Here is an 18,795-nt window from a genome sequence, read left to right as displayed (position 1 = left end):
GAGGCCACCCCTCAATCTCCACTTGTCCAAGCTAAAGATCCCCAGCTCCCTTAGTCTCTCCTCATAAGAGGGATGTTCCATTCCCTTAATCATCTTTGTGACTCTGTGCTGGACTCTGTCAAACAGCTCTAAGTCCCTCTTGAACTGAGGGGCCAAGAGCTGGACACAATAGCCCAGATGTGACCTCATTAGGGCAGAGCAGAAGGCATGATTTGGGTATCATAGGCCAGTATGATAATGGGAGTGTATTCAAAAAGGATGTGACTCAAAAGCAGTACACTTCATTGTATTGCTCCATTAGTAGTGTTTTTAGTTAAAGCCCTCCATCTCTAGAAATCGCCATAGTCAAAGTAGTATTGGGCTATTTGGGTTACACAGCAACACTTCAAGCTTCTTCTGGAAGTTAGAGCACTCAATTTTTAAAAAATTAATGTTGTGGTCAAGAAAATGCATCATTCAGTACTGCACAGGTGTATGAGATAATTTTTTTTCATTTTGCCTTTTTTTTTTCTTCTTCCTAATTCAGCCTACTTATAACTATATTCTTAAATTGGTGTGATTTCTTTGGCTTCAAGTTGTGTTTCTGTGGTGACAGGCTTGATGGGGCAAACACGGAATCATAGAATCATAGAATCAAACAGGCTGGAAGAGACCTCCAAGATCATCCAGTCCAACCTAGCACCCAGCCCTATCCAGTCAACTAGACCATGGCACTAAGTGCCTCATCCACTCTTTTCTTGAACACCTCCAGGGACGGTGCCTCCACCACCTCCCTGGGCAGCCCATTCCAATGGCAAATCACTCTCTCTGGCAAGAACTTCCTCCTAACATCCAGCCTAGACCTCCCCTGGCACAACTTGAGACTGTGTCCCCTTGTTCTGTTGCTGGTTGCCTGGGAGAAGAGCCCAACCCCCACCTGGCTACAATGTCCCTTCAGGTAGTTGTAGACAGCAATAAGATCACTCCTGAGCCTCCTCTTCTCCAGGCTAAACAACCCCAGCTCCCTCAGCCTCTCCTCATAGGGTTTGTGTTCCAGGCCCCTCACCAGCTTCCTTGCCCTTCTCTGGTCACATTCCAGCACCTCAACATCTCTCTTGAATTGAGGAGCCCAGAACTGGACACAGGACTCAAGGTGTGGCCTGACCTGTGCTGAGTACAGGGGAAGAATAACCTCCCTCATCCTACTGGCCACACTGTTCCTGATGCAGGCCAGGATGTCATTGGCTCTCTTGGCCACCTGGGCACACTGCTGGCTCATCTTCAGCTTACTATCTATCAGTACCCCCAGGTCCCTTTCCTCCTGGCTGCTCTCCAGCCACTCAGTCCCCAGCCTGTAGCGCTGCTTGGGGTTGTTGTGGCCCAAGTGCAGAATCCTGCACTTGGCCTTGTTAAATCTCATCCCATTGGCCTCTGCCCACCCATCCAGCCTGTCCAGGTCCCTCTGCAGGGCTCTCCTACCTTCCAACAGATCAACACCTGCTCCTAGCTTGGTGTCATCTGCAAACTCACAGATGCTGGACTCAATCCCCTCATCCAGATCATCAATAAAGATGTTGAACAGGACTGGGCCCAGCACTGATCCTTGGGGAACACTACTAGTGACTGTCTGCCAACTGGATGTGGCACCATTCACCACCACTCTTTGGGCCCAGCCTTCCAGCCAGTTCTTGACCCAGCACAGAGTGAATCTCTCCAAGCCATGAGCTGCCAGCTTGGCCAGGAGCTTGTTGTGGCAGACTGTGTCAAAGACTTTGCTGAAGTCCAGGTAGACTACATCCACAGCCTTCCCCACATTCACCAGATGGGTAACCTGATCATAAAAGGAGATCAGGTTGGTGAGGCAGGACCTGCCCTTCCTAAAGCCATGCTGTCTGGGCCTGATCCCTTGGCCATCCTGTAGGTGCTTTGTGATGGCACTCAAGATGACCTGTTCCATGACCTTGCCTGGCACTGAGGTCAGGCTGACAGGTCTGTAGTTTTCTGGCTCCTCCTTATGTCCCTTCTTGTGGATGAGCATCACATTGGCCAGCTTCCAGTCTTTGGGGACATGTTGTCTTGCCTGGACATGTTCCCCTGTTCCCCTGCTCCTCCTGTGCTGGGGCTGGCAACCATGGGAGGGGAGGGAAAAAGCCCTGGCTTCACCTAATATGGTGAGGACTGGCAAAGTGCCATTCTGATTGGCTAATCTATGTCCAATGCCCCATTAGTCTTGGGCTGGATATTGATCAAAAGGATAAGCAGGTAGCACGAGGTGCTGCTGCTGCCTCATTTTGCATCCTCAATTTGCCTGGAGAGCTTACCAGGAACAGGCTCTAAATGCCTGCATGTGAGCTGAGATTGCACATCAGAAGACATCCTCCCTGCATCTGAAAGTCTTCCTGCTAAGACTCGAAGTCCTGGAGATACACAGATCATCCAGATAAGCCAGGAGACAAGGTCAGAGATTGTCTACCTCCTTTCCTCAGAAGCTTGGGAAGAACCAAGTCTCAGCAGCCAACAAGACAGAGTTCCACATGCTTTGGGTACTGTCTGATTTATAATTTCATGGGTAAATACCTAAAAGCCTCTTCCAGTATAATATTTGCTTTTGCTGCTTTAAGAAATAATTGCTGTAGTTTTGCCTCTGCCCTGCATGTCTAAACATCCAACCTGTATGTTTTCTGAACCTGTGAATTAAGTTTCTGGTGAACTTTAATGTTAGTAAGCAGTTGTCATAGTTGTTAATGATCATCACCTGGATGCCAAAATTAATACAGATTATTAGTTTTGCGTCATCCATCACAGTTTCCCCCAAAACTTCAAATCAGTGCTCTTATACTGGGTCTTTCAATTGGAGTCTAGCAAAAAAAACTTTTCTAATAGGACTACTCTCAGCAAGAGATTTTTAAAATTCATTCAGTGGCAATTGGAACTTAGAAGTTTAAGGGCAAAACTTAACAGTCATTTCTAGAAACAGTACTAGTCACTCATTTCCCACACAAATATGTTTTATAGTTTGAAATGTCATTTTAGAACACAAGCCAGATGCTTGGATAGGAACAGCTTTAGCTTCTTGTATTTTAACTTTGAAATACATGGAACTATGTGTAAAGTTCACATTTTTCTGAGTGTCGAAGACCAAACTCATTCTTGGTTTCATTTCTAATGTGTCCCTGTGTTTCACAGTGTGTTTTCCAGACGGTAGTCTTTGAAGCAGCAACAATGGTCTTGGTGTGGTTACAAAGAGCAAGCTTTTGAACTCTACAGTGTTACATCATTGATTTTTTCAGAGCAGGGAATCAGCAAACCAAGACAAAGATGAACCCTGAGTAAATTACTAAAGGAGACTTCTAGAAAATGTTGGGTTTTTTTACTTCTCACTCAAACTGGGTTTGTTTGTTGGTTGGTTTTTTTATATCTGTAGCAAAATAGCTAATAGAAATGTCAAAATCCCATGCTTATAAAACTGAAACAATTTTTTTTTTCTTCTTCTTGAAAATGCTGGAAACTTATGAAACTCAACCTGTTTGATTCTATGATTCTCTGAATATTTAATTTCTCTATGTTCTTTTAATCCTGCTTTATCATACACCTGCCAATTTTTCAGAACCTGTCACCTCTTCCAAACTTACAATACAAGGTGAAGATCTGATCCCTCCAGAAACACCAGAACTTACATCCTTGGTCCTCATGCACTCATTTCAAAACACTCCACTGTCAAAATAAAGTATGTCTCCCCCTCCTCCTTCTTTTGCTTAGCCCTTAGGCTATTGGTAATGACTGCAGCTCTATTGTGATGATGATGGCACCACAGGGAAAGCCATGGGACATATAAGGTGGTGTGGAAGGGCCATACTCTTAGTTCACTGCATTTACCTGAGAAACCTGTAATACATCCTCACTTCCTATGAATTTGGTTTCTTGTGAGTCATGTGTGCTGGGCTCCATCACAGGTCCCAACACAGGCACAAGCAGTTAACTCATCTTATGGAGAGAGTGCCATCCACCGCTACGCACACTATATCTGGCATGGGAACTATGGACTTGTGGTCTCACTGACATAATCCATTTTCAGGGGGCAAGACTGAAATGATAAAAGTTCTGAATTGCATCATGGTGTGAGAAAGGGAGAAAGTGAATGAAAAAAATACCTGGTGGGGACAATGTTGTGTTTACTGGTTTTGTTTTTAATCCTCCATCTGTAGGAAAACAGATTATATTCCCATTAGCATCTCTGAATTGTAAAGAATAGATGTTCAACCCTTGAGAGAATTTAGATGGCAAATAGAGCAAATCAAGTTCAGCAGGCTCTTCATTGATTGGAAGTGAGGGCTCTTGCCAGGACTCTTTCATGTTTCTTGGGAATGTATTGCAGAGGGAGTTAAAGGGTTGTGCAGTAGGTGCCAGGTTTCTTGACTAAAAGTTTCTTCACATAATACACAATTGCTCTTCAAACTTGAGGAAAAGCACCAAGTCTATGATCCAGCTGTTATCCAGACATCCTTGACTGGATATAGTTGAACCTGAGAACACAGCAAAAGGAAGGTGAGAAGTTGAGGAATATCTGCAGCAATTCATAGAATCATAGAAGCAACCAGGTTGGAAGAGACCTCCAAGATCATCCAGTCCAACCTCTCACCCAGCCCCAGCCAATCAACCAGACCATGTCACTAAGTGCCTCATCCAATCTTTTCTTGAATGCCTCCAGGGACAGTGACTCCACCACCTCCCTGGGCAGCCCATTCCAGTGCTTGGATTTTCAGTCTGCAATCTTTTGCTACAATAGCCATGACTCTGGTTCAAAGGGCTTTGCAGACACTTCAGCAAGGAAAATACTACACAGCCTGATGCTGATGGTTTCAGGAAGGGAGAGAATAAAGAGGCAGATGAAACAGAAATAAAATCTACATTTTTCACAATGCATGAAAACTTTATATCTAGTTGTTTTCTACAATCCCATTTACTGACACTAAAATGTCATGCCCTATTTAACTGTGTCCCATCAAATCAAGTAGACAACTGACAACAGCTGACATATGCAGAAGGTTGTGGACAGCAAAGCACAGTGCTAAATGTCAGGAAAAAGATACGATAACTCTGAAACGTGTTTCATCACACAGAAAGGTAGGTACTAACAATGACACACATCCAGTTATTTCTTCCAGAATCTTTGGGAAATATACTGTGTGACCATAGTTGTTATTACCCAGCTAAGTTTATTTTTTCTTTAGATTTGTATTTACTGAAGTGTTTTGGGTTGAACGAGATGATCTGACAGAATAAAATAGTTGCTGACAGCTTTCCTTCAGTTTGCATGAATATTTCCTGTGTCCAAAGGAAGGTAGTGGACCGAAGTGCTGTTCTTGAGTGGCAGTAGCAGCCAGCGTGGCGTGACAAAACATGCAGCCAGGTGACATATTTTCTTTGCTATAAACAGCAGAGTAAAATAGTTGATGCTGATGGTGGGGATTACATGTAATCATGGTGATTCACAGTGGAAAGCCTAGAACTTTCCACATTACCTTATTATATGTGCCATTCTGCTCCTCAGTCAACGGAACAACATGCTGAAGTTGTCAAGGATACAAAGTTTTGTGATCATGGTGGTACACCAAAACAGGCCAACATAAGGCCAGAACAGGCCTAGTACAAGTCCTGGCGTGTACTGGCATGGTTCCCCTATCCCCCTCCCTCTTCTGCAGCCTGGGGCAGATGTGGTGGGGGAAAACAAGGAGCAGACACCTGGCCCATGCTTGCCTCATGCAAGGCCCAGGCCATTCTCAAATTTGGTAAAGACCTGGCTTGATGACATTCTGTTGGCTCATTGTGCTGGTAGCTGACATTGCTTGTTGGCCAAATTTGTTCTTGGGCAAGTGATAAATACAAGGCCAGTTTGAAAACGAACTGCCTTGCCTTGCCTGCAACCTGGGAGAAGCCTACAGTTCCTCAGTTTACCTGGAAACAGCTTTGCCAAGTGCCCTTTGCTCATGGTGCTGTAAACCCACCGGCAAGAGAGAAGCTACATTGCTATGTCAAAAGCTGCAGGGACAAGAGATGCTCCAGACCCATGAGCTTCACTGTGAGAAATAGCAGCCACCTTTAGCACAGAACTCCTCCCAAGATGCATCCTGCTGGCCACCCGCATCACCTGCTTGCCTGCATGCACTAGAGGGATGCATCCCGTGTAATAGCAGCATAGCCATGAGTAAACCTGGCAAATCCAACTTTAAAAACTCCCCATAAAGATTCTTGTGTTAGTGGCCTTGCTTAGCAGCTATAAAACCCCTGGGTGGGCAAGTGCCATTGCTGGTGCAAATCTTCTAGTTCAAATTAATGTGCATTTCTGGTTCTGCTTATGCTGCTTGAGTCATCTGCTCCCTGTGTAAGTAACCACAACCGCGCATCTGAACCTTGTAAATACATTTTCTGCTGAGATGTTGTATTAATACATACTTTTCATATTTTATTCTTTTCTCCTTGTATTTGAATAATAATAAGCAATGTTTCTGCAATTCCTTTATTAGTTTAATTAAATGAAATTAATTAAATAAAAATAACTTCGTAGAGTATCATTGCAAATGAAATATAAGAAACTAACAATGGAATTAATTTGCCTGCTCAGGTTGGTCTGTTAGATAATCCAGCACAAGTATAATCCCAGATCACTGATGATTTTAGACTGCAGAGTTTTATGTAAAATGGAGAAGAAAGCAGTAACTTTTCATTAATAATACAATTCTGTATGCACAAATACATAAGTTTTTAAATTGTTATGACAGACTAAATACTTCACTTTTGCGATCTTTGGTTTTAACAGTGCTTCAAGGCCAGCTGGATAAACAGCCCTTACACTGGAAATGGATGATTTACTGCCTTGCTTCACAGGTTGCTTTTATAAAAATACGGCCAAACCCACAGTGACAAACCACATTAAAACCATAGAATCATAGAATCAACCAGGTTGGAAGAGACCTCCAAGATCATCCAGTCCAACCTAGCACCCAGCCCTATCCAGTCAACTAGACCATGGCACTAAGTGCCTCATCCCGTCTTTTCTTGAACACCTCCAAGAACGGTGCCTCCACCATCTCCCTGGGCAGCCCATTCCAATGGCAAATCACTCTCTGGCAAGAACTTCCTCCTAACATCCAGCCTATACTTCCCCTGGCACAACTTGAGACTGTGTCCCCTTGTTCTATTGCTGGTTGCCCGGGAGAAGAAACCAACCCCCACCTGGCTACATCCTCCCTCTCATAGGTTCTATGGCAATACCAGCCACAGAAGATATATTTTCCGGCATATACCTGGAAATGCCTTTGCTGTAGCTTGAGCCTGCTGTCTTTTATCCTACTGCTGCATTCTGCTGCCTTCTGGCAAGTCCGGATTTACACCTCCCCATGTAATAGTTGAAGAAAGTAAGAGCAGAAATATCCTCCTCTTAAGAGTGAACAAACTCAGTTCTTCCAGGTTCTCCAAGTAACTGCTGTGTTCCAGTTCCCCAGCCATACTGAAGGGGATCTTACAGTTTGTGGTTACACTGTTTGTACTGGCAGACTGAAAACAGCGTAGTAGTCCAGTTGGGGGTTTATGAATAGTGAACAGATGTGTCCACTGTGCTTTGCTGCTGCAGCCCATTATGTAATAAAACTTGATTTCTGAAAGGACACATTGCTGACCCGTACTCAGCTGAGTATGGTCCCTGAGGACCTTCACTTTTTGTTCAAGGTCCCTTCCCAGCTGTCAGCCTGTAGTATTGAGTTAATCCATCCCATAGGCATGAATCTGCATGTATTTTCATTACATTTTGTGGGATTCCTGTCTGCCCATTTCTTCAGATTATTGAATTCCCTTTGCCCTTTGGGCTGCACTGCTTTTCAGTCTACCAGCCACTCACCATAGCTTAGTGTCATTTGTGAATTTTCCAAGGATCTACATCCCAATGCCAGTCCATAAAAGTTGGCCTTCCAGATGTTGGTACTATTCTTCGAGTGTAACAGAATAGCAACTTTTCAATCTATCTGGCAGTCCTCGTGCAGTCAGTACCTCCCCAACCTGCTTATGAAGATGTCATCAGAGCCCAATCCAAAAGCCTGGCTACACTGAAAGTAAAAAGTATGTGATGCTCTTCACCCATTGATGGAGTTACCTGCCTCACCAGAGAGGACGGTTAGATTAGCCAGGCACAGTGCCCCCTTTGTAAATACAAGCAGGCTGTTTGCAGGCTTGTTCATTCAAATACAGGCACTTTTTGGATAGAGTCTCTTTGTACTTCTGGGCAATACACAGTGAAGCATACCATTAAAATCCAGGTGTCCCAATATTCCCTTCTATAAATACCAGCTAAGCTGTGTGCTTTGAATGTGCCTCAATAGCTTGGTGGACCAAATAGCCAGAAATGCTCTCAAAGGCATTTGCAGGCTAGGGAAAGCTGCTTCACTGGCCAAGTGCCACCACATGGTTAACACATCCAGGAATGTATGACAAAAGAGCATTTTTTTTTCAGTTTTGGTAGAAACAACACTCTTCAAAGTTATTTGACTCGATTCACACAAACAGGATTTAGAATCATAGAATCAACCAGGTTGGAAAAGACCTCCAAGATCATCCAGTCCAACCCATCCCCCAGACCTATCCAGTCAACTAGACCTTGGCACTAAGTGCCTCATCCACTCTTTTCTTGAACACCTCCAGGGACGGTGCCTCCACCACCTCCCTGGGCAGCCCATTCCAATGGCAAATCACTCTCTCTGGCAAGAACTTCCTCCTAACATCCAGCCTAGACTTTCCCCAGTACAACTTGAGACTGTGTCCCCTTGTTCTATTGCTGGTTGCCTGGGAGAAGAGCCCAACCCCCACCTGGCTACAATGTCCCTTCAGGTAGTTGTAGACAGCAATGAGGTCAGCCCTGAGCCTCCTCTTCTCTAGGCTAAACAGCCCCAGCTCCCTCAGCCTCTCCTCATAGGGTTTGTAGGATTTAGTCTATAATCAAGGAAGTTTATTTTGGTTTTTAGTATAAAATCTCTCTTTTCAGAGCATGACACGTTGTGAATGTGAGAACAACATCTACAAAGCACGTAATCCTTTATAGACTTTCTTAAATTGTACTCAGAGTCAAGCATAATGCCTGAAAATATAGGAAGAAACTTAAAAAAATTAGATTCAATGCACGGCTTTTTTCTTTTCAATTGATGTTCTTTTTACCTCATATGTAGTCTGAATGTTGTATCTTGCTGAAATGTTTTATAACATTAAACCTGGATCATCACTGCTCTCAGTCTAATTACAGAATCATTTTAATGGGTTGAATTGTCCAATTAGACTGCACCATTGGCATATACATTTCACATTTCATTAGAAGAATCAGGTTAGAATGTTTTGAAAGGTTAGTGACTTCTGTTGTTAAACAGAGCACTACATTTTAGTGAGTCTGTGAAAACTCACTAGAAAAACAGAAATTGAATTCCATCTAACATTAGGGTAGCTCAGCCATTAAAATAGTCATCCTAGAGATAGAATTAGATAAAATGTGATATTTCTAGCCTGCAAGTGATTTGTTTCACTGTTCTACAAATGAATTAGGTCCAATTTACAGAAAATTCTAAGTATTTTTTTTTACATTTTATGGAATTTGATCCACCAAATATATTTCCTTTCCTTGACATTCCTTGATTTTCCTTTGATTTGTCTTGCCTTGCCCTGCCTTAGCTCTTGCCTTGCCTGACCTCTTGCCTTGCCTTGCCTTGGATTTCTGATTTTTTTATGTGCAACAGAATGTTTGTTTTGGTGGGGTTCTTTTTGCTTGGTTTTTGTTTTGTTTTTAAGGTATGCAGTGCAAGAATGGTTTAGATAGAGATGTTCTGGATAACAGGTGTCACATAGGTAAACCACAGATAGGAAATGAAGGAAAAGCCTAGAAGAAGGTCCTTAGATTCTACTCTGGGTTAATTTCAAACAATAGAATTTAAAAAAAAAATTAAATTATTTTATATAATTTCTCAAATTATATTATATTATATTATATTAAATTATTTTTTCACTCACATGCTGCAGATGCTCCAGTTAACAACAACAATTTAAGAACTGTCTTCATAGATGTTCTGTGAGGCAGTATCATTATCTTTGCAGTCTAAAGCATGAAATCTACAGAAAATATTAATTGTATTTCTAACCTATTTTGCCTTTCTTCTGTTTTGAATTAATCTTTCTAAAGTGTGAGCTGTCAGAACTGAACACAGAACAGAGTCTCAAAAGGACGTAGCGTAACAGTTTTCATTTGCTTTTATCTAGCAAAACACAATGACTTACACAGATTAAGATCTTGCAATTATCCACTCATCCTTACATCAGACTTTCTCCAACTCTATCATTTCCAGCAGATGAAGTCTCTTACCTAAGAGAATTATCTGTTATTAGTCTCCAAGAACTTGTACCTTGCATAACTGAGCACTGAAATCCTGAAGCAAGGCATTTGAACCTCACATATTTAGGCAAGCAACAGCATGCAAAGGGAAATTGAATCCTTTTAACAAATCTCATATTCTAGACATGTACACTTCAGTATCAACTGACCTACATACTCTTAATGTATGCATCACAGTTTAACCATTCTTAAACTGGTGTCTGGAAATTTTTTTACTGGAAACAAGAGTGGAGCAGGACAATTCAGATTTTGCAGAGGCAGCACTGTTAGGAGGAGCAGAGCAGCTCCACGAATAACAGGATAAGCTTTGACGTACACACTCTGCATTTCATGAAGGCATCGTCCAAACCAGCCGACTCAAAGTAAGAATAGGGTCTGAAAGAAAAAGAAAGGGAAATAGCCAAATATAACAATCAGTCTTCTGCCAAATACCTAATGAAGTCCTCTGCCAATAAATGCAGACATGACATTTTTAAGGATTTTGTCTTTTTTTTTTATTTCATGAAACTGAGTACCGAAATGCAGAGATGGTTCTATTCCACAGGGAAGCAGTTAGCATAATGACTTGTGCAAGAAGCCCTGCTAATCTCCATTTAAGTAAACCAAAGAATAATGAATATAAGAATGTAAGATTGCAGATTTTTAGAATGATAATGATATGACATAATTTCTAAATAAAGCTTCCAAAAGAAGAGCTGGAAAGCACACTATTTTGATCTGCCCCTTAGAATTAATAGTGTTTTATCCAGAAAAAAAAAGCAGGAGGACATTGTAAATTTGTTGTTACCAGTCTGACTCAGAGTTGGAGGAAAAGTTGGAGAATTTCATGGTCATTCAAACCAAGCAATGTGTTTCTGGGTCTGACTTCAAACAGAAAAAGTATTTTGTATGCCCAAAATCTTACAAGTTTTGAAACATTTTTTTTTTCTCCAAAGAATATAAAAGATACAAATTCTCAGAGCAAAACTTTCTATACAAAGCTTGTATTATCAAATAACCTGATTTAAATTTGCAATGTGAGCATCAATTGGTAGCTGAATTGAACCCTGTTCCACACCAGAACATTTATGCAAAACATAAGATGAGAAACACAAAGATTATTCTGATGCATCATGGAAGTTGACCACATATTCTTTAGCAGGTACACTTACTGAACTCAAGTGAACTCAAGCCTTATGATCACAAAACCTGTGAGCTGCAGAAATAGACATGGCAAGCACTTTAACACATCACATCATTACACTTTTCTCTGTACAGCACAGCCTCAGCTTCTGAGCTATTTCTTTTCTTACAAAAATACAATTGGGAATCTGTCCTGTTCTTTTCTGCCTGTCATTGCTCGTTCTGTCATGCTTTTATGAAGTGCTACAGAGATATTCCTTCTGTGGCAGGGAACAGCTCTACTTTCATAAGCAGAGTTTCTGAGGTAACCCTATGATGTGTCATTAGGAAGTCATCCACTTTAAGCATGAAAAAGGCAAATAGCTCCATCTAAGCTTGTGAGGTAACATAATGTAGTCCTGTTTCACCATCTAGAGAAAACATCATTATCCCAACCTGCAAATAAATGCCACTTTGTACACTTGCAATGCTAATGCTGACTCTGTTAGGAACAGCGAATGTTGTGCTGTCATGAAAAAGAGAGAGATACTTAAAGTGATAAAGAATAAATCACTAACTGGAACAATAAACTCATTCTATTATCAAAACAGTTCAAGTATAGTTAAACCTAGCAGAATTGAATAGTGTATATTATTTTGTACCATATGAAATTATTTAGTTTAATTTGTTATTTAGTATTATTTGTTGTTGATTTTGTCTCCTTTGCCAGGGTAGACACTGCCTTCAGGTTTGATAAGAAAGAGAGCACATTCATTTTGCATGCATTAGAAATCTGTCAGAGAGCTCCATTTCAGATGGAATGAGTAGCAGCCTGCTCTTGTCGAAGAGCCAAGGAATATTAATTAAAAATCAATAAAATATCTTCTGATGAAAATATGTAAAGAATTTATACTTTCATGAAAAAAAAATTATCCCAATTAATTAATAGCAATATGTTGTGCTGGGGGAAGTATAGGCTGGATGTTAGGAGGAAGTTCTTGCCAGAGAGAGTGATTGGCATTGGAATGGGCTGCCCAGGGAGGTGATGGAGTCACCGTCCCTGGAGATATCACAGTATCATCAGGGTTGGAAGAGACCTCATAGATCATCAAGTCCAACCCTTTACCACAGAGCTCAAGGCTAGACTATGGCACCAAGTGCCACGTCCAACCTTGCCTTGAACAGCCCCAGGGACGGTGACTCCACCACCTCCCCGGGCAGCCCATTCCAATGTCCAATGACTCTCTCAGTGAAGAACTTTCTCCTCACCTCGAGCCTAAATTTCCCCTGGCACAACTTGAGGCTGTGTCCTCTCATTCTGGCGCTGGCCACCTGAGAGAAGAGAGCAACCTCCCCCTGGCCACAACCACCCCTCAGGTAGTTGTGTTCAAGAACTGTTCAAGAAAAGAGTGGATGAGGCACTTAGTGCCATGCTCTAGTTGGCTGGATAGGGCTGGGTGAGAGGTTGGACTGGATGATCTTGGAGGTCTCTTCCAACCTGGTTGATTCTATGATTCTATTATTTTGGGGGCATTTTAAAGGACTTTCACAAACGGGTAGATGATTGTAGCTGAAGTCTTCTAGCTAATTTCCTTACTTACACTTCAAGTTTATGATACTCTGTTGACCTATGGCACCATCATAGGAATGCTAGCTTTGAGATAGAGTACTTGAGGTTCTTTTTTCATTGTAATATAAGTAGCCCTTATGTTCCATGGTTAAAATAGGATTCAACATAGAATTGTAGAAGCATTAAGGCTGGAAAAGACCTCTAAGATCATCCATTCCAACCATCAATTCAACACCAGCACGCTTTCTGGACCGTGTCTCGAAGTGCCCTGTCTACACATTTTTAGAACACCTCCAGGATTGGTGGCTCCACCTCCAGCCTGTCAACCACTTCCAATGCCTGGCCAATCCTTTAGTAAAAATATTTTTCCTAATATACAATCTAAACCTCCTGAGGCCATTTCCTCTCATTCAATTGCTTGTAACTTGGGGGGAAAGGCCACATCCATTTTGCTACAACTTCTTTTCAGATAGTGATAGAGAGCAATAAAGTCTTCCCTCAGCCTCCTCTTCTCCAGAACAAACAATTCCAGTTTCGTAAGATGCTCCTCAGAAGACTTGATCTCTAGACCCTTCTCCAGTTTCATTTGACTTCTCCTGACACAATCCAGTAACTTAATACCTCTCTTGTAGTGAAAGGCTCAAAATTAAACACAGTGTTTGAGGTGAAATCTCCCTGCTGCTGAGTACAGGGACACCAGCACTTTCGTGGTCCTGCTGGACACACTATTCCTGATACAGGCCAGGATGCTGTTGACCTCCTTGGCCACCTGAGCACACTGCTGGCTCATGTTCAGATAGCTGTCAACCAGCATCCCCAGATCTTATCTGCTGGGCATCTTTCCAGCCACTCTGTCACAAGCCTGTAGTGTTGCATGGGGTTGTGACCCAGGTGGAGCACCTGACCCTTGGCCTTGTTAACCTCAGACCACTGATCCAGCCTGTCCAGATCCTTTTGTAGAGAATTTCTGCCTTTTGAGCAGGTCAACACTCCCTCCCAGCCTAGTGTCACGTGCAAACTTACTGAAGGTGCACTCAATCCTCTCATACAGATCATTGATAAAAATATTAAAGAGATCTGGCCACAAAACTGGGCTTTAGGGAGCATCACTTGTGACCAACCACCAATTGGCTTTAAATCCATTCACCACTCTCTTTGGGCCTGACCATCTAGCCTGATTTTAACCCAGCCAAGCATCTACTCATCCAAGCCACGAGCAGCCAGTTTCTCCAGAAGGGTGCTGTGTGATACAGCACCAAAGGCTGTACTAACATCTAGGCAAACAACATCCACAGCCTTTCCCTCATCCACTAATCGGGTCACCTTGTTGTAGAACGAGGTCAGGCTTGTCAGGCAGGACCTGCCCTTCATGAACTCATGTTGGCTGGGCCTCAACATCTGTTTGCCCTGCTCATGCTGCTTAGTTCGATAGCTAGAAGACACATTGAATATTTCTGTATAAATTACAATGATTGTTTCTGGCAAAGTTTATGCACAAGTTCAGTACTAGCAGAAAGCTAGCATGGATATGTAGCAGTGTAAGCCAAAATTGGAGACTCAGTCAACTACTATGCAAATTGGCATTTAAATAACCAACTTAGTTTTGAAATGAGCTCTATGCATACGATACCCAGAAAGTTTAATGATTTTATTAATAAGCCTTTTGTAAAGAATGCTTGATGATATTATGCATGATTAGATTTTTTTTTATTCTTAAGTTGTTTCAGTACACCAGAGTAAGCACATAGAAAATAAAGACAGGTAAATAAGGTAAGTAAGTCAGTTTAGGAAAAAAGTGCAGCTCTATAAATCAGTATCAGACTCACACTGGGAGACTACTTCACAGTATGACAGTATCACAGTATCACCAAGGTTGGAAGAGACCTCATAGATCATCAAGTCCAACCCTTTACCACAGAGCTCAAGGCTAGACCATGGCACCAAGTGCCACGTCCAATCCTGCCTAGAACAGCCCCAGGGATGGTGACTCTACCACCTCCCCAGGCAGCCCATTCCAGTGTCCAATGACTCTCTCAGTGAAGAACTTTCTCCTCACCTCAAGCCTAAATCTCCCCTGGTGCAGCCTGAGGCTGTGTCCTCTCATTCTGGCACTGGCCACCTGAGAGAAGAGAGCAACCTCCTCCTGGCCACAACCACTCCTCATGTAGTTGTAGACAGCAATAAGGTCACCCCTGAGCCTCCTCTTCTCCAGGCTAAACAATCCCAGCTCCCTCAGCCTCTCCTCGTAGGGCTTGTGCTCAAGGCCTCTCACCAGCCTCATCGCCCTTCTCTGGACACGCTCAAGCATCTCAACGTCCCTTCTAAAGTGGGGGGCCCAGAACTGAACACAGTACTCAAGGTGTGGTCTAACCAGTGCAGAGTACAGGGGCAGAATGACCTCCCTGCTCCTGCTGACCACACCATTCCTGATGCAGGCCAGGATACCACTGGCTCTCTTGGCCACCTGGGCACACTGATGGCTCATGTTCAGGTGGGTATCAATCAGTACCCCCAGATCCCTCTCTGTCTGGCTGCTCTCCAGCCACTCCAACCCCAGCCTGTATCTCCATGGGGTTGCTGTGGCCAAAGTGCAGCACCCTGCACTTGGAGCTACTGAATGCCATCCCATTGGACTCTGCCCATCTGTGTAGGCGGTCAAGGTCCCGCTGCAGAGCCCTTCTGCCCTCCAACCCAGCCACATCTGTCCCCAGCTTGGTGTCATCTGCAAACTTGCTGATGACTGACTCCATGCCCTCATCCAGATCATCTATGAAGATGTTAAAGAGGATGGGGCCCAGCACTGATCCCTGAGGGACACCACTAGTGACTGGCTGCCAGCTGGATGTGGCACCATTCACCACCACTCCCTGGGTCCGGCTCTCCAGCCAGTTCCTAACCCAGCACAGTGTTGCCATCCAAGCCGCAGGCTGAGAGCTTAGCCAGCAGTTTGCCTTGGGGGACAGTGTCAAAGGCCTTGCTGAAGTCCAGATAGACCACATCCACAGGCCTCCCCACATCCACCAAGCGGGTCACCTGATCATAGAAGGAGATCAGGTTGGAGAAGCAGGATCTGCCCTTCCTAAACCCATGCTGGCTGGACCTGAGCCCTTGGCCATCCCTCAGGTGCGCTGTTATCACCCCCAAGATAACCTGTTCCATCAGTTTCCCTGGCACTGAGGTCAGGCTGACAGGTCTGTAGTTCCCAGGTTCCTCCATCCGACCCTTCTTGTGGATGGGGATTAAATTGGCCACTTTGGATCACATTTGGCCAGTACTTGAGCCACTACAGAGAAAAACTGATGTCTAAGTCCCTTCATTTGTCACCTGCTTTGTGAAAATTTGAAATCTAGCTCACTTCCTGCATATTTTCTGATCCATCATTCATTACTCAGGATATAAATAATAATACCTTAATAAAAGCCCATCGAAAGATAGCCAGGACTACAAAGGCATAACAATTAATGACATTTGTTCTCTAGCTGTGCACAAATACCTATTCAAAGCCAACTTATAAAACACATAGTCCTCAGGCCATAACTCTTGAGCTTCTGATGAAGTTATGTTAAAAACTCTGGTTTCCAGAACAAGGCTTATTCTATGGTTGTGGACACAACAATTCAAATGTTATGTCATCTAAGTCTTAGCATAGCTTGCAAATAGCTTTCTATTTTTGAAATGGAAATTGCCACCACACATCCCTCATTAAGTCCAGTGGTGTTGGTAACAGTACTGCACTACTAGAACAATTATGTGGATCAGGTTTATCCTTTTTAGCCTGGAGAAGAGGAGGCTCGGGGGTGACTTCATTGCTGTCTACAACTACCTGAAGGGAGGCTGTAGCCAGGTGGGGGTTGGTCTCTTCTGCCAGGCAACCAGCAGCAGAAAAAGGGGACACAGTCTCAAGTTGTGCCGGGGGAAGTATAGGCTGGATGTTAGGAGGAAGTGATTTGCAGAGGGAGTGATTTGCATTGGAATGGGCTGCCCAGGGAGGTGGTGGAGTAGCCGTCTCTGGAGGTGCTCAAGAAAAGAGTGGATGAGGCAGTTGGTGCCATGGTCTAGTTGACTGGCTAGGGCTGGGTGCTAGGTTGGACTGGATGATCTTGGAGGTCTCTTCCAACCTGGTGGATTCTATGATTCTATGACTTGAACACGTGTGATGGTTTAGGTGTTACCCGCCCCCCCTACTCATATGGAATTACCCAGATTAGACTCATCCAAGCTGGAAATTAAGGAATGAAGCTTTGTATTTACATCTGATCACAACATACAAGCAGATAGTTAAAATATTTACAGCTATACACAGAAATACACAAGTTAAAGATAATATAGAAACACAACACCCCCTCCCAGAAATCAGTCCCCAGGAGGGGCTCCCAACCAGCCTTCCACCCTCTTTCTGCCCTTCTACCTTATACCTCACATGCAAGATGAGTTTATAGGATTAGCCAGGGAGGTTACAAAGGAGAAGGATTAGTTACACAGAAAGCAGCCCAGGGAGAAAGCACAGGCTCTGACATAGACCCCCACACAGAATGTCTTATCTATGTTTTGTGTTCTTGTTTTTATACATCTCATCTAGCCTATGAATGAAGTAGACAGCATCACTGTTTCCTTTTCACAGCCTATAATCTAATTTCTCTCACTAAAATATTACAGTTAGCCTCAAACTGGGACACATATCATGAGAAAATACATAGGTTATTTTGGGATTTTCTACATGTTTATGCATGGAGAAAAAAGGATTTGTTAGAACTCTTAGAGTCCCTAAAGTCTCCATGAAGAAGGGGATTCCTTTCACTTTATTCTGGGTAACAAGAGGAATGCAAAACCTTCCATCTAGATGTCCTGAAAAATGCCTGCTCAGAAGCACAGATTCACAGAAATTTAATTGAATCTAAATAAAAAGACCATCTCAGAAGGTGGCATATACAGACTTCTGTTGACTATATGGAAAGAACCTCAAGAATAATTTCTTTCTAAGTAATAGTGGTAAACATAAAAAGGAAAATAAGCAAACTGTGAACAGTAATAAAGAGGATTCCAGTTTTTCTACAGATGTTTTTCAGAGAAACTTTCTTCTGGAAAAACAAACAAGCAAACAAACCCAATCAAAACTATTTCTCCTAAATTTCTTGTATAGCAAAGAATATTGATTTATGTATCAATTCCTCTAGTGACAGGAAGAGAGATTGAGGGAAGGAAAAACAATCCATGTGATTAACACATGGCTTAGAGGTTGGTGTCACCAACAGAACTTTGGGGAATTTTTCTTGGCACTGGGTCTAGTGGCAACAGATGTATTTCATCTGTACCATAAGGGGAAAAGAATCCTTGCACTTGAGTTGGCTGGGATCATTGACAAGGCTTTAAATTAGAAGGGCTAAGGCAGAGGAAGTTTCATGTAAACATGAGGAGGAATTTTTTCAGTGTGAAGGTGACAGAACACTGGAAGAGGCTGCCCAGGGGGATTATGGTGTCTCCCTCTGTGGAGATATTCAAAACTCATATGGACGCATTGCTGTCTCATCTGGTATAGGTGATCCTGCTCTTGTAGGGGGGTTGGACTAGATGATCTTTTGATCATTCTGTGATTACCTTTGCTAGACTGTCGCTCACCTACAATGAAGACTTCTGGTAACCAAGCACTTTTGTGGGGTTTTCTACAGACATTCAGGATAATATTGGTGTTGGGAGAAGGAAAGAAATGGACACCGCATCCAATATG

This window comes from Pogoniulus pusillus, chromosome Z (assembly GCF_015220805.1).
Source record: "Pogoniulus pusillus isolate bPogPus1 chromosome Z, bPogPus1.pri, whole genome shotgun sequence".
In the NCBI taxonomy this organism is placed as follows: Eukaryota; Metazoa; Chordata; class Aves; order Piciformes; family Lybiidae; genus Pogoniulus; species Pogoniulus pusillus.
This window is presented reverse-complemented; position numbering follows the sequence as displayed.